The sequence below is a fragment of the Augochlora pura genome, chromosome 6, assembly GCF_028453695.1.
Source record: "Augochlora pura isolate Apur16 chromosome 6, APUR_v2.2.1, whole genome shotgun sequence".
Taxonomy (NCBI): Eukaryota; Metazoa; Arthropoda; class Insecta; order Hymenoptera; family Halictidae; genus Augochlora; species Augochlora pura.
In genome coordinates this window covers 23454567-23459756 of record NC_135777.1, presented here as the reverse complement: position 1 = coordinate 23459756, position 5190 = coordinate 23454567, and the positions used below count along the sequence as shown (strand labels likewise).

At 41.2% G+C, this 5190-nt stretch overlaps 1 non-coding gene across 1 annotated transcript; it reads right to left on the bottom strand.

Annotated features, from left to right (window-relative positions):
* Positions 1-901: 901 nt before the first annotated feature.
* Trnat-cgu (transfer RNA threonine (anticodon CGU)) lies at positions 902-973 on the bottom strand. Its single transcript has one exon. It is a non-coding gene; the product is annotated as a tRNA-Thr (tRNA).
* Between the last annotated feature and the right edge of the window lie 4217 nt (positions 974-5190).

Genomic DNA, 5190 nt, shown 5'->3' with positions numbered 1-5190 from the left:
CGCTGTGTTCCAGACCGATTTCTTCTAATTGACGTCGCCTAATTTCTTTATACCCTCGGCCACCCCTCCCCGTATCAATTTCCACGCGCCCGAGGAGATTTCCGAATGTAACGCCATTTTCCTCGATGCGCATCGAAATGTTCCATCGACGAATATTAATTAGATAATCGTAGATCCGTAGGAGCCAGTATTGCCACTAATTATTTTAATTGTTGGAAAAATGTATAGTACGTGACGGGGAGGAAAATTCATAAATTATTCCTAGAACAACCCCTTTTTATTTTTTTTTTGGCGACGCTGTGGGGTTATTAAAATTACTCGAAATAAAATCTTGGCAAACAATATTAATTGATCAATTATTTTGTATTTTACCTTATTCATTTACCGTTTAAAAATGCTGCACGCGTGATCTTCTAGGCTTCTAAGAATTATGCGATTCGAATAAAAAAACGAGAAATAATTCGTCGATATCTTGTTAGGCGTAATCATTTTCGGTTTTAATTAATCACTTTGTTTCTCGGACGTTATACGCGTGGAGATAGCAAAATCAGTTCGATTGGGACGTCGGTGTAAAATTTGTCGAGCTTGGATCACGTGTACAAGCGACGCGCAGTTCTCCGGCAGCCGTTTGGAAAATATAGTACAACGAGAGCTATTGTACTGGCCGACTGTAAATAAAACGTTCAATAATTATGTATTCACATTGACGTTAACGGAACCGGTTTCCTTACTTATTTGTCCGCAATCTCCCGCGATCGCTGATTTGCGAAAGATAGACGACAAGATTAAAAATTTACGAGAAAAAAAGAATCAGGTAAGAATTCGATGAAACGATTATTAAAACTGTTCCGATCCTTATGGCAGTGATACAATAATATTCGTGACGAATGAAAAAAATAATTGCCTCCTGTGAGGTTTGAACTCACGACCCCTGGTTTACGAGACCAGTGCTCTGCCACTGAGCTAAAGAGGCTGATGTTTTTCCTCTCTAGACCCAGGAGTGATCAACTGTGGATTCCTCGTGTCCATGAATTATAATAAATACCGATAAATTATGAATATATCGGATTCCGCGGGGTTTGGAAAATTTTCGTACGATCGATGCTTCCGTCTCGAGATAGACGATATTTAAATTATCGCGTAAAAATTTCAATATCTATTATACCGAAATTACAGTACTGACACTTCCGCTTGAAATTTTAATGCTACAATAACAAAAAATAATTTTCTATTTAAGCAGTAGAAGCTGCAATTGAAAATTTCATTTTTCGATAGCCTATTGTCTGTGAAAATGAATCTATAAAATATAAATTAGTGGCAACGAATTATTTTAATAATAATCCTAGATTTATAAATTAATACTTATTGTATGAAAATTTTTTATTTATTTTTATTGTTCCGAAATTGACCCGTAAAAATACGATTAAACGACGACTTTCTATTACGTCCCCTTTGAAAATACGCACACCGTGGTTCGCGCAACAATTAGTTTATCGTACGAATGATGCAACAATTTACGTAATTGATCGTGGCGAATGTTTCTAAAACGGTGGTCACAGTTGAATCGCGGAACGCCGCGATTAGAAGTCATCGCCACCACGCTCGGCAAAGATTACTTGCGCGGTCCCGAACGAAAATAACCTGCATATTACGCACCGTGATAATGGAATCGGTGGAATTACGTTTCTCCTGATTACACACGATGATTGTGCTTTTGCACAATATAATTCGATGTCCCGGCGGAATGCGACGTTTTCTTGCTCCTAGGCCTCCGACCACGAGGCCATACCAACTTCGACCCTTTCGTCATTAAACGTTTTTTAAAAATTCTGTCCTGTCTTTTTAAAAATCTGTTCGCAATTTAATCGACGCGACAACAATAATAAAATGATTTTTATAAACGTTATAAATTGTGGTTTCTAGAAAACCAAGCATATTTTGATTCGAGAAAATCGAACGACCAAAGTTAGCTGGCATCAGCATAACCCCTTCGCGGTCGAGTGGAGACTCCGAGATGCAATTAAAAATCTTTATACCGTTTTTCAAGGAGAATTTTCACATTTTCGTATTTAGTAAATCGTTAAAACCGTCCTATCTACTATTCTGCCACTTTTATAAATATTCTACGGACTCCATAGAGTTCCAAATGTAATTTGTATTTCCACTTTTGTCACTCGTTCGAAGATAATATTATTAATATCAGAGCTTCCTTTTTCTGGATAATCAGAAATGTTAGTAATAACAATTCGAGTAAGAAGGACAATATAAATCAAACGGAATTGTTGCTCCATTTTCTAGTTAAAATAGCCTCAAAGAGTTAAACAGCCTATTTACAAAAATGCAATTGATTCGGAATCGTTATGAAACCCTGTGCTCGATGAACGCGGGGAATTCGAGATTTTCACGGAAGACGCTCTAACCATTGTTCGACCATTGTTCCAAACAGAAAGTTGCTAACTTTGACCGTACGGTATTCTCGGTGCTCGCTAACATGATTAGTAAAGCAGAAATATGTATCTGCGTTTCGCGTCTGTTCCCGTTGCGGTTTTTGTCCCGCGACGAACAAAAGCGGCCGAATCGAACGGTTCGTCTATTTATATTCGACATCCACCGAACCATCAGGAAACATCTTTATGGTCCGGAGAGAGAGAGAGAGAGAGAGAGAGAGAGGCGCGCGTAGAGCCCTGTCATACGCCGTTTCAAAAATAGTTCGACCCAGAAACCGTGCACAACGCGGAGACAGATGTCAATTGTCGCTTCCCGTTTTGCGCGTCGATCACAATGAGAGAGACCCGGCGCGTAGATCCCTTCCTGAAAGGACACGTGCAAACTTCGCGTTCTCTAAGCCCCGGGCAGCCTCTCTCTCTCTCTCTCTCTCTCTTTCTCCTCTTTTACGGATCGAAAAGGGCAGATGGTTTCGGGACCGTCTTAAAGATCCCGTGACGGGCCCCGGCCGGGAGACCCTTTTCAGGCCCTTCGTCGTCCTCTTTGAGACGCTATTATAAAAGGAGCCAACGGAACACGTACCCCGTGAACCCATTGTACGATTAAGCAGATGTTATTCACTGAATGCGCAATGTATAATATGTACCAACGCCGTGGGGACACAAAGGCCGTGATTTTTCTACCGAGATTTTTACATTTTCCCTCCGAACGGTAGCCGACGATCTCGCGATGGAAAATTCACCGTTACGAACCCCTTGGCCAACGACGGGGGTCGCGCCCGTCCATTCAACACCCCGGAAGACGAACTACGGTCTAAATAACAATATCTGCGCTATATAGAGTTTGACACTTGCGCAAGCTGCGCCTCGTTACAATAGCCAAGACGTGGCGAGGGAAATTTGACGCTACGGCATTTCACATTGCAATGGAGTTACGGTTATATGTATGATAATAATAAAATTAAAATAATGATAATAATAAAATTAATCTAAATATTTTGATGTATTTCTGGACCAATTTCTGGAACATTAGTCGGCTATTGCAGCGATAAAAGAACCTAATATAATAAACTTTACTATGTATTTGTGTCCTGAGAAAAAAGAACAATGGCGGATATCGGGTTAAGACGGAGTTGTGGAAATAAATGAGACGTACGTGCGAGGACTAATCTAGCCGTTTTAATTAAAGTCTCTCCATCACGGTAGACGTCGATACGTAGGAACGTTCGAAAGCTGTACCCTTTTTCTTTATTGCCCCCCCCCCCCCCCCCCCCGCCGGACGAGATAGAACGACTGTTTCTCGGTGAATCCTGGCGGCATGTCCTACGGTGGCGCGAGTGTCAGGCGCTGTAAATCCGTTTCTCGTCGATCTCGACGTCAGGGCCGAGGTCAACCAGCAGCAGCAGCAACACAGCAGCGGGCTGCAGGACGTACCCAACTCCCGGTGACTTTCTACTTTCTGTTTTTATTCAACGGCGGGATCATTGCCAGCGGATTCTATGGCTCAAAGAAGATCGCCGGCGATCGTGGTAAAATTCGCCTCGTTAGCGGCGGCAATCTTTGCGCGCGGGCTTGTTCGCCGTGGCTTCCACGCGAGATATAATTACGAATGTAGACGGCCGGGGCGGATGTTTATGCGTTTATGGCGATGCACTAACCCCGGCGAATTGCCCGCTGCAATGAAAACTTCGTCCCGAAGGCGAAACGGCGTCAATCAAATTTTTCCAAAGTATTGGCTTACGTTTCGAAACGAACCGCGTGGGATTATGTTCTCGCGGCGCTAGAAGCAAGACACTTCTTCATTTGGAATTGAACCGAACGATCGTTTTTCTATTTATTTAAAACATGGTTTTGCTTCGACATTTTTCAGAAAAATAATCGAAGAAGAATTAACTTCCGCGTAGAAATATTTTTTAAAAATATTTTCCGTCTTTGAAGATTGCTTACAATAAAATGTTACGTTTTGGAAAGGTTGCATAGCGTTGTTTAGTCATGTGTGAACGACGATTGCCTGCATGGTGTTTGCACGGCGAACGGTAAAAGCACGAGTGAGCTCTCCCACCTAAAATGGGAATTTAAAGCACAAAGAAACCAGCCGACTCTAAAACTGTACGCTAGGGTCAATTTTATTTGTGAAAGTTCACCCTGGTGTGTAATCCTAGGGTCAATAAACTATTTCAGATTTTCCCGTATCTCCTTGCCAACGGTTGTTCGCTTTATCATCGTTCAGCTAGCCAAAGATGGCTCTTCTTTGTCCCATTGATGATTCAAACGCATTGCTACCGTACCGTTGGGTTCTCCGACCATTTATTATTCGCACCTATCGCGGTCAATAATCTTCAGTTCAATCAGTCGTTGCTTCAGTTAATTTAAAAAGGATTCAATTTTGTTTAACTACTTTAAAAAATCCCCCAACGAAATCCTGAAGATCCTCGTCACATACTCATCATCGAAATCTCATAAACAGTTTCGCAAACATTAAATATGTTTTCAGTAAAAGAAAAATATTAAATTTTTCAAAAATTATCTCTTCCACGTACAGTCTACTAATTTGCAAATAAAATAAAAAATGTACAGTTCCGACAGAAATAAGAATAAAAGGCGCGTTCAATTTCGCGAATGAAAACCGGACAACTAATGAAAAAGGCTTATTAATATTCATCGGACGGCTGCAAATAGAACGGAAAACTATTCTAAAAAGAAACGTGAAAAATCAGTAAACGAACGCGTCAGTTTTCACCGGGAC